This window comes from Mus musculus, chromosome 5 (genome assembly GCF_000001635.26).
Source record: "Mus musculus strain C57BL/6J chromosome 5, GRCm38.p6 C57BL/6J".
Taxonomy (NCBI): domain Eukaryota; kingdom Metazoa; phylum Chordata; class Mammalia; order Rodentia; family Muridae; genus Mus; species Mus musculus.
Genome location: NC_000071.6, coordinates 19,355,048 through 19,367,187, shown reverse-complemented (window position 1 = coordinate 19,367,187; position 12,140 = coordinate 19,355,048). Strand labels below are relative to the sequence as shown.

General features: G+C 38.1%; 1 protein-coding gene across 9 annotated transcripts in view; it reads right to left on the bottom strand.

The window, feature by feature from the left end:
* Magi2 (membrane associated guanylate kinase, WW and PDZ domain containing 2) overlaps positions 1-12,140 on the bottom strand; it is a 1,485,406-nt gene that overhangs the window by 1,337,605 nt on the left and 135,661 nt on the right. The gene's annotated exons all lie outside the window — the stretch shown is intronic.

The window sequence follows — 12,140 nt, the reverse complement described above, 5'->3', positions numbered from 1 at the left end:
TAGAAAATATCATCCTGAGTGAGGTAACTCAGACCCAAAAGGACATGCATGGTATGTACTCACTAATAAGTGGATATTAGCCAAAAAACAAAACAAAACAAAAACAAAAACAACCCCCAAACAACAACAATAAAAACAAACAAACAAAAACCATACAGAATATCAAAGATACAGTCCACAGAACTCAAAAAGGTCAACAAGCTAAAGTGCCCAAGTGAGGCACTTGGGAAAAAGAAGAAAGCAATCACAAGTGGGGAGGGAGGGAAGGAGAGAGGGAGGGACCTGGGAGGGAAAGCAGCCAGGGTGAGGGGAAGTGGGGGGTGTGTGAAGAGGGGAACCTGATCTGGTATTGTGTGAAGGACTGAAGACCTGAGGGCCAGCAGAAAGAATGTAAACAGGCAACATGTGGAAATAGTTGGTTGGGGGCATCCCCCAGAATGCACCAGAGACCTGGGAGGTGAGAGACTTCCAGGACTCTAAGGGAGGGACCTTAGATGAAATGCCTGACAGTAGGGAGAGGAAACTTATAGAGCCTACCTCCAGCAGGAAGACAGGACATCAAGTGAGGGAAGGGGTTGCCATCTCACAGTCTCATCTCTGACCCATAATTGTTCCTCTCTGAAAGAATTATAGGGATGGAAATGGAGAGGAACCTGAGGAAAAGAAGGTCCAGCAACAGGCTCAAAGTGGGATCCAGCTCAATGGGAGGTCCCAAGGCCTGACACTATTACTGAGGCAATGGAGTGCTCACAAAAATAGATCTATCATGACTGCCCTCTGAAAGACCCAACAAGCAGCTGAAAGAACCGGATGCAGATATTTGCACCCAACCAATGGACTGAAGCAGCTGATCCCTGTTGTTGAATTAGAGAAGGCTGAAAGAAGCTGAGAGGAAGGGCGATTCTGTAGGAGGACCAATTAATCTGGACCACCGAGATCTATCAAACACTGGACCACCAAACAGACAGCATACACCGCCTGATATGAGACCCCCAACACACATACAGTAGAGGACTTACGGGTCTGTGTTCATTCAGAGATGATGCACCTAACCCTCAAGAGACTGGAGGCCCCAGGGAGTTTAGAGGTCAGGTGGGGTGGGGGGCGGGTAACAGGGTGGAGTGGGGAGGAGGTGTGGAAAGTGGAGCAGTCGGAGGGTGGATGGAGGGCAGGGAATGGAATATGGAGTTTAAAAAATAAATTAAAAATAAAAACATTATATAAAAAAAGCCGGGCTTGGTGGCACACACCTTTAATCCCAGCACTCGGGAGGCAGAGGCAGAGGCAGAGGCAGAGGCAGAGGCAGAGGCAGAGGCAGAGGCAGAGGCAGAGGCAGAGGCAGAGGCAGAGGCAGAGGCAGAGGCAGAGGCAGAGGCAGAGGCAGAGGCAGAGGCAGAGGCAGAGGCAGAGGCAGAGGCAGAGGCAGAGGCAGAGGCAGAGGCAGAGGCAGAGGCAGAGGCAGAGGCAGAGGCAGAGGCAGAGGCAGAGGCAGAGGCAGAGGCAGAGGCAGAGGCAGAGGCAGAGGCAGAGGCAGAGGCAGAGGCAGAGGCAGAGGCAGAGGCAGAGGCAGAGGCAGAGGCAGAGGCAGAGGCAGGTGGATTTCTTAGATCAAGGCCAGCCTGGTCTACAAAGTGAGTTCCAGGACAGCCAGAGAAACCCTGTCTGGAAAAACCATATATATATAAGAGAGAGAGAGAGAGAGAGAGAGAGAGAGAGAGAGAGAGAGAGAGAGAGAGAGAGAGAGAGAGAGAATGCTCTTAATTCTACTTTAAACATGGCTCCTGCATCATGGTTGGAAGGATTTGCATAATAAAAGTGGTGGGAACTGAATGAAATACCAATAAATTTGGAGGGATTGGGTATCAATAAAGACTCAATCCTTCTTTCTTATGTCATAAGCTGAGCTGAATCTATAGAATTTAATTTCATCTAATTCTGTAAAAATGAAAACAAATCCTTTACTTTTACCAATGGGATTCTTGATACAAACATGGGGGCTGGTACCTCTGAAATCAGCGCTTTGGAGACTAAGGCAGGCATATTATGGGTCTGAGGCTATCCTAGGCTACAGCATGAGACTTTGTCTCCAATAAACATACAAAAAGAAAACAAAAATGAAAATTTTTGCTTGAAAAACAGATGAAAGATGAGGTTAAGACTTCTGAAATGTATTCCAAGTTGACAAACTTGTTGAGAGGAAAAAAAAAAGGATATTTTGAAATCACAAAATTGACTCACAGATTCTAATGGTCCACTTAACTTACTGGTGTTGGCATATAGGTTGTTTTCTGGAGGCTTAATTCATTTATTAACTGGGGCCATCTTCAAAATATTTACAATTGATTTAGAAATATAAAAGAAGATTTAAAACACATAAATATTAACTAGAAAAAATAATATCTCCAATTGGGGACATTAAAGGTTACTTCTTAACCTTTAAAAGTAATAAGCAAATATCTTCTGGGAAAATTCACAGTTCTGGAGATATCTGTCCAACTTGGTGGAACATAATTGTCTGTTAGAGGACTTCAGTCATTTAAAGTTGATGATATGTTAGGAGTGAATACTGGAATAGACTTGTTACTCAATTTTCTCTCCATGCACTGATCCATTTCATTCATTCATCTACTGAGCACCTTCAAGACACATTGTTGTCATTGAACAGAGGAAAGGACATGGAATTAAAAGACTTGAATTTCTCATTCCTTCCTGCATTTAACTTTGTACTTAACTTTAGTGTTCTGTCTTCTTGTCCATAAAACAGAATTAATATTACCAACCTCACTGGGGTGTGAATATTACAGAGCATAATGGTGTTCAAGTGTCTAGCACAATATTTATTCATTGCTAATGTCTGTGGCAACAGTTAAGAATCACAAAGTTAAGAAATAGTTATTTCACCTTGCTAAAAGCTGAAAAATCATGTTGTTAAATTTTGGTTTAATACAGATTTTTTTTCATATTGTCACACAATGTTTCATAATGCTTGCAAATGAAGTCTTTCCCTTAGTCAACCAATATACTAATTCATTGTATAGAAGTTATTGTGATTTTTTTGTATATCATCAAATATTTACCTTAGTCATGCTATGAAACTCAATATATATAACAAAAAACCATAAAATACATAATGTCAACATGGGTTAATATGAACATAATTTTAATGGGCTAGTCATTAGAGTTTATAAAGAGTAAAAGCTGTTCATTTCTTCAATGAAATCTGTTTCTTTTTAACTCTAGGCACAGAGTCATTAAAAACCTCCCGCAGATATTATAATGTGATGTAAAAGAAGGGCACAGAAAAGAATAATTAAAAGGAACAGTAGCTGTTTTCTCAATCTTACTCAAAGTACTTTGAGATGTTTCTTTAACATTCATTGCATAAACAGACCTTTACTCCTATAAAAAAGACTCTAGAAACACTTCCCTGACAATTGGATAGTGTTGATCGCTATTTAACTATCCCAATCAGGTTGAGGGAAGCTTATCAAAACAGGAGCTTCACAAATACTGATAATCAGAGTGAATTAGTTCAGCTTCTAAGATGCTTCCAAATGGAGTCACCCTTTTACACCCATTTGACAAGGTTAATCTCAACCTTATAGAACAATCAAGAACTTCCTGTCAAATGACATAGTGATCAATCTTAGGGTTTATCTGAAGAGAAAATGTACCAAAGTCTGACAAGAAGCAGACCTACAGAAAGGCATGTCTTTTGATTTCCATTCAGTTCACAATAAAGGGTTTTCTAACTCCTCAAATCTTTCACCATTTTCACTCTGTAAGATGTTACAGTTAGATAATTATCTCAATAATTGAAAGCTGCCATTCTCAACCTAGTGCTGGTTCTTCTTATAATCTCTTTATCAGTTTTATTCTAGCACCTGCAGTCTGTGTGCCTTATTCTTAACTGCTGGTCTGACATCTGGACATGACAAAAGTATTTGTAAAATTGCATACTAGACAAAACCCTGGCCACCTTAGTCTCTGCTCTAGATTTCACCATTGTTTAGTCACTATAGAAGAAATCAGGGACTACATAAAGCATTGGCTATACATTTTCACCACTTCTTAAGTAATTTTAACATTTTTTTTAGTCAATCAGGTGACTCTCCAGAAACCACACCTATGTAGCCATGATGTGTGCTCTCTATTTTAAATAATCATAATATGTCAGAAATATTAGTGTTGTGTTCTAATATCTGCCTGTAGCTATTATGCTCCTGAAATTTCAAACTACCTAGGTGAAGTAAAATTGACTAAGGAGTCTGTCCTTAAGACTGATTTATTCTAGTACTTCATTCATCTTCACTAGACTTTCATGGAAAATAAATTTTGATTACAGGTGCATGACTCACATAATTATAAAAATAATCATTAGCTGCTTTATGAATTTTCAAACGTGGCTCCAAAGGAATGAATGTTAAACATTAAGAGAGGCTTGGTAAAACATTTCAGAATCAGTATAAAATTTTTCTTGGTTTACATAACTGAACCACGATTTAACCACTCATCATTGTAAAGCAACAAACCAAACAGAGCTGTGCCTTGTGAAGATCAATTTATATTTGAGGCAAGTTTCCCTTTGAAACATGTAGATATCCTGAAGACCTTACAAAACAGACAACATGAATCACTTTCACTTAACAAAAATAGAAAGGTCTACAATGACTTTAGCATCATTTATTTTTACCACAGCAGGATTTTTAGGTTATTTTTTCAAACTGAATTTTACTTCTTTGCACAGACCTTGGGTGAACATCAGGAACTGTGGTTTATGTATAGAAGAGGAAACAAAATTCGTTGGCCCTGACATCAGTGTCAGTTTTGGATATAGCTAGAGAACTTCAAGGTCTAGGGTAAAACATTAGAAAATATAAAGCATAAATATTGAAGCAATGGAAAAATACAAAATGGAGACAGGATATATGCTATAATGAAAAATTTTAAATTTTGACTCAATATTGACAAAAGTATGATGACTGAAATAGTAATCAAAGAAGAAACAGATGAAAGAGAATCAAATCCACAGTATATGTAAGAAAATATTCAGAACACATCTACATATTTAGTTGATAATGATTGGTAAATCCTTTTGACACACACACACACACACACACACACACACACACACACACACACACACACATATATATATTCCAGATTCATACAAGTGAAGGATTACATGAAATGATAATTCAAAAGAAACTATTTTTTACCACTTAAGTTAGAAGTTAAAAAAACATTTTAACTACTGCTCTAAGAACATCAGAATTTAGGCAACTACTGTTGTAAGTTTGAAATGTTTGGGGATAGGGGAACCTGATCTGGTATTGGGTAGGGGAAAAGAACTGAAGCCCTGAGGGCCCCAGAAAGAATGGAAACAGGCAACCTCTAAAGGTAGGATGTTGGGGGCAGGTGACTCTCCAGAATGTATCAGAGATGAGGGAGTTTAGAGACTCTCAGGACTCAAAGGGAAGGACTCTAGATGAAATGCCATACAGTGGGGAGAGGGAAATTGTAGAGCCCACCTCCAGTGAAGGACAGGGCATTGAGTGAGGAATGGGGTTGCTATCCCACAGTCAAATCTCTGATCCATAATTGTTCCTGCCTGAAAGAACTGCAGGGATAGAAATGGAGAAGAGCCTGAGGAAGAGAAGAAGGTCCAGTGACAGGCCCAAAGTGGGATTCAGCCTGAGGTCCCAAGGTCTGACACTATTCCTGAGGCTATGGAGAACTCACAAAAAGTGACCTATCATGACTGCTCTCTGAAAGACCCAACAAGCATCTGAAAGAGTCAGATGCAAATATTTGCACCCAACTAATGGACAGAAGCTGCTTAACCCTGTGGTTAAAAGGCTGTGGGAAAAGCTGGAAGAAGCTGAGGAGGAGGGCAACCCTGAAGGAGGACCAAGTCTGAATTAACCTGAACTCTGGAGATCTCTCAGACACTGGACCACCAACCTGATATGAGGACACCAGCTGATATGAGGCCCCCAACACATATACAGCAGACGACTACTGAGTCAGGGTTCAGTCAGAGAAGATTCACCCAATCCTCAAGGGACTGGAGGCCCCAAGGAGTTTAAAGGTCTGGTAGGGTGGGTGTGGGTGAGGACATCCTCGTGGAGATGTGGGGTGGCGGGGACAAAGGAGTTATGGGATGTGGAACAGTCGGAGGGTGGACCTGGAGGGGAGTAAAATTTGGAGTATGAAAAAAATAATAATAATAATTAAAGAAATATTCAACAGTTTGAAAACTAATTCTACCAAACAGAACTCTTCAGTATGTTTTTCATCTTTGAGAGCACTATACTAATTCATAATTACTTAATATAATGTCTTCTTTCTTTTCCTAATTTCAACTATTTGTATATCATATCTGTATTGGAAAATACATACTTAACACCATCATAGAGTAGCCATTCGTATATATTAGGAATCATAAAGAATTTAACTTCAGATAATCTAGCCAATATCCTCATTTGGAGTAAAGAAACTCAATTTAGCCGGGCGTCGTGGCGCACACCTTTAATCCCAGCACTCGGGAGGCAGAAGCAGGTGGATCTCTGAGTTCGAGGCCAGCCTGGTCTACAAAGTGAGTTCCAGGACAGCCAGGGCTATACAGAGAAACCCTGTCTTGATAAACCAAAAAAGAAACTCAATTTAAAAGTGGAAAAAATAGTATCTTAATAACTCACAGCTACTGAACATTATAATATACCAATTTGCATGGATCATGTCACTTAATTCTTAGGACATATCAAAAACATATATTTTCTGTACATTAGGAGAAGCAAAAGTTGAAGCAATCATTAAGTGGCTTTGCCAGGATTTGAGTGGTAATCTGTTTAGCTCGGAGTCAAGGTTCTTTAAAGGACAATGCTTTGTGTAGAGCGATGAATTATTTATGGCAGAGTTGTTGATGAAAACAAAAACAGAGATCAAGTTACACTTCATGATTAGTTAAATACTATTGTAATTTCAGTAGTTTAAATAATGATCAATAGGTAGATAATGAGTTGTATTTAATCAAGTGCAAACCTAATGGCATATACATGTAGCACCGGCTACTTAGGAGGCTGAGGTGGAAGCATTGTTTGAATATAAAAGTGTGAGACTACCCCGGACAACGTAAGGACATCCTATCACAAGACAGAACTAAGAAATGACAATACAAAAATAAAGAAACAAAATAGAAGGGGTCTCTCAAGTAGTGCATTATAATGTGCATTTGTGAACTCAGAAAAACAAAGAAAGCTATAGTAATGAAAGAACCAATTGTATATTTGATTCATCAGGCTGCACTATGTTTTTAATAAATTAATCTAAATAAAGATTTAAAACTCCTATATGTAAGTAACATAATAGATGGTTTTCTTTTTATATCTGGATTATTTCAATTAGCATCATGTTCTCAGGTCAGACAATGTTTTGGCAATGGTAATGGTTCCTTTTTTTTTTGCTGTGTGATAAAAAATATGGATAAAATTATAAAAATGAATGCCAGGGTCTAGAAAATGAGTTTGTGAGAACAGTAAGGAAGGTGCAGGTTAAAAGATATATAGTAACAGAGATATAGAACAGATAGGAATAGGTATCTGATGTTCAAGCTTTGTCAATAATCTTGCAGCATTCTACAAGTTTTGTAAATACCTGTACAGTCAAATACAGTTTACAATATCAGCTACTTTGCTACCTATATGCATCTTACCATCATGTTGTGACGCGCCCATACATAAAAATAACTTCATTAAAACAATTAAATCTGTAATTGAAAGCAAAGAAAGCTTCTTCCCTTGAATATTAAGGATCTTTTTTTTCAGAAGAAATATATGAGTATTTATTTCTCTGAGTCTTGAATTTAAGATATATTTAAGCTATATTTTTTATCTTAATGAAAGCACCAATGAGGGAATTTCACATTAAGAACTTTGTGAAATTCCTTGTAAATTCTGTAGAGGTTCATTAACAAGCTGGAGCATGTGGACTGATAACCAGCCCTGAAAGGAACAGTGTAACAATTTGAGCATTCTGTACACATTCTTCTACATGTACAGGGCTTCACTTTACTTGGAGATAAAGACAGTTGCAAAGAGGAGCTGAAGCCGGAGTAAGCAGGGTGGAAAGGGATGCCCAGATGTGAAGTAATCCAAAGAATCCAAAGTAACCCAAATCAAAGATCACGTCTGAGATCAAGATATCTGTGATATCTGTGAGAGCACCTCTTAAAAGAGTACAGTAGTGACTCTTCCAAACTGAAGTGTTCTGTTTACTCTTCGCATTGAACCATAAGCTACACAGGGCAGCATTCTGATCTATAGCTAACTGTCAGAACATAGCTTCCATCCTACCTTGCTATACTCAGGAAACTGAACTCGTGTGTGTGTGTGTGTGTGTGTGTGTGTGTGTGTGTGTGTGTGTGTGTGTGTGTCTGTGTGTGTGTGTGTCCTTGTCCATGACTTCTTGTTTGGGTACCTCTGCCACATGGTACTGCTTATGGAAGCAGGAGCAGTGACCCAGGTACATCTTCCTGACTAGTTTTAGGACAAGACTAAGGTGCAAGAAACATAAAACATCCCTTTTCCACAGTGTCTACCTGGAAGTTTGGCATGTGGTGAGTGTTCTCTATATATCAGTCATTTAAAAATAGAACAAACTTTTGGATTCATAATGATTAATTACTTCTCTTGGCAACTTATTGCTGAAGCCCTGGGATGTTTCTTTTATCAGGCGGTGTTGCTAGGGGGTAATTTATTTATTTCTATCCTACTGGGTTTGGAGAAGCGAGACCTAGCCTGATGCTGCAATTACTTCTGCTTTTTTTCTAGTTTAGTGTATGGCTCACAAACAAATGGACCTCCATCTCTAACTTGTTTTTGTTCTTGACAGAATGCATTCATTACATAAGGTAAATGAGCATTAACATTTACAAATCTGAGGCATCACCTTTAACTGTACAAAAGACTGGGGAACTCTTGATCTCAAATTTAAAACAACTCTTCAGATTTCTTTATGTCTAGGTACCTATTTCTGCACTGCTGGCTTAGGCTGCTGCTCTTTTTCTTTGTAAAATTCCCTTACCTTCCTGGAAAGTGGAAACTTTGAGAAATACAGGAATGTGTACAAAACATCAATTTTGGTATTTGATAGATTATTTCTGATTTATAAATGATCCGGGGCTAGACTCTGAAATTGCAAATTTTTGAGTTGTTTGAAAAGTTCATATATACACACAGACACACATGCACACAGACAAAGACACACAGACACACACACACACACACACACACACACACACACACACACACACACACACACACACAGAGACACACACATACACACAGACAGACAGACAGGCAGACACACTGTATCTTGGTCATATCCAACGCTTCCTCTTCCTTCTCCTTCCAGCTCACCCAGAATCCCATTCAGCTCTATCACCAAGAACAAACCCACACCTGTCACAGGAACCTGAAGCTGGATTGTCCAGAAACTTAGGGTAGAACTAAACATGACTGGCAAAAAATAGGTGAATGAAATGATTCCTAATGCTATTCTGCCATACTCATAAATAGGTGCCTAGCCCAATCATCCTCCGAGAGGCTTCCTCTGCAGCTGATGGGAGCAGATGCAAAGACCCACATCCAAACATTGGCCAGAGCTTGGAGAACAAAGGGGAAGAGGGGGAAGAAGGATTGGAGGAGCCAGGTGCATCAAGAACACCAGGAGGACATCCCCCCCCCCAGAATCAACTAAACAGGGCTCATGGAGGGGTCACAGAGACTGTAGGAACAATCAAGAGATCCTGTGTGGGTCTGTGCCAAGTCTTCTGCGTATATATTATGGTTGTTTAGCTTGAGATTTTATGGGAATTATTAAGAACTGGGATGTCTTTTCTTGCCTTGGTACCTTTTACCTCCTTTTGGGTCTTGCCCAATCTTGAAATGAGGGTTTGTGCTTGTCTTAGTGCATCTTGTTATGCTGTGTTTGCATATATCCCTGGGAGGCCTGATCTTTTCTGAAGGGAAATGGGGGACCAGTGGATCTGGAGGAGTGGAAGGAGGGGGGGCTTCAGTCAGGATATTTCGTCTGAGAAATGAATAAATGAAAAAAATATTGTGTTGTTTTAGTCTAACATTTGCCTCTGCCTTATTCTTGCTAAATATATTAAATATTGACCACAGGGTAGTTTGCTAAATTTTCTTAACCTCTGTTGATTGGTTGACAGTAAACTTCGGTCAGTGAAGATTATTTCTTGACTTTTGCCATTATATTTAATATCATATAATTTTACTCAAAGAACTTGACTTGACATAAAATCCATGGATTGCATTTTTTTCTTGAGTATAAAAGAGACGTTTTTCATTAATTCTAGCTTTACATACTTCCAACAGAAACTCTAAAGTCACCCTCAGTTTTTAATACATGATTTATAAAATCCATTTTGACAGTTTCCAAACTTGATTTTTAACTTCTTTTTATTGATAAATGGTAACTATTATGGGGTACAATGTGATGTTTTTCGCTATGCATTTAATCATTCCAATTTGAATATCTGTAATCATACAAACTTATAATTTGTGATTAGAATGTTAAAATTAATTTTAAATTAATTAAAATAGACATTATAAGCTGCTTTCATTGAAGTAAATGCAATGCAAGTTATTACTCAATCTGTCTCTGTTGTCTAGTAAAAATTTTCTGCCTATCATCAAAATCTCTCCCTCTTCTGTCTCTAAAGTTCTTTGTTTATATTGTATTATAAATAGCTAAAAATACCCTACAACGGATTCTAACCATATATACCTCAGGCATGTACCAGACAGAAGAGTCTCAGTATTCACTGGGTCATTTTTATTAGGATACCATATATATTCTTTCAACAAATTGAGCATATTCTTTTTTTTAATTTATAAGCATTTATTCATTATTTGTTCTGTTCCATTTTTTTCCTGTTTTTTAAGTGGTCTCAGTTATGCATTTGCAACCTTTCTGTTCTCTTCTTTTTATAAATATCACTTCTTCCCAATTCCTTTCCCATCCACTTTCATTTCACTCCTTTTTTGGCATGGTCTTACTCATATGCTCTGTCCATGTCGTTGTTTTCTTAAGTGCTTATGTTTGTGTTGCTTCTTCTAATCCTTTAATCTTTCTGTGATGGTTTAGATTTTCTGTGACTACTTCATGATTCTGCAGATTGACGCTCCACTTCCTCACAGTCTCATTAACACTTCTTTGAGTTCTCCCATTTATGACTCACAATCTTCCTTCATAGAAATAAGGCTTTATTAACATTTTAAACACAGAGAAAAGTTTAGGCACAACTTCATAACTGTTGTTAGCAACATTTTTCTTTTCAGTGCTTATCTCTTGACAGATTTATTGCTCTTTTATGTTACTTTTTTGTAGTGGTGTTTTTACAGCAATTGCCTGCCAGTTCCCTTGGATTTCTTGTCTCCTGAAATACTTCATAGACAAAGTTCTATGTATAAATTTCTTGTGTGTGTATGTGTCTGTCTGTGTGTATACTCATATTTGTTTGTGACTGTGTGTGTCTCTGTGTATGCATGTGTGCATAAGTTTGTGATTGAAGTTGGGGAGGATGTGTGTGTGTGCTGAATGTATATACATATCAATTTTGAGAAGTGGGATAGGCTTCAGGACTCAACAGATACAACCATTTACCTTAGACACTGATCCAAGATTGCATACATAAAATGATTATTTATTTCAGTCTGATGTAGGATTCTCTCCCCAGCTTAGAATGCTAAGGAGATTCTCAGCCATTCTGAAGAATGTTATTACTTTCTCTCATCTTCAGAGAAACAAAATACCCGAATAAGGCACACTCTGTTACCAAGAACTCCAAACTCTTAGGAAATAAATGTATACTGTAACTTTGAAAGCCAGTCTACATGTCAGAACACAAAAATATAGGCTTCTCCAGTACAGAATTATAATAAAAAGTGAAATTCGATTTGCAGTATATATGGTGTAAATAGTACTTGTTCGAGAAATACCTGAAACATATATAGAGAATAAAGATAGTGTTTTAACTTTCTCATTGGAAGGCATCCTTGATAAAAATGAAATACAAATGCTGCATTTAAACAGAAGATCGTGAAAAATTACTGGAT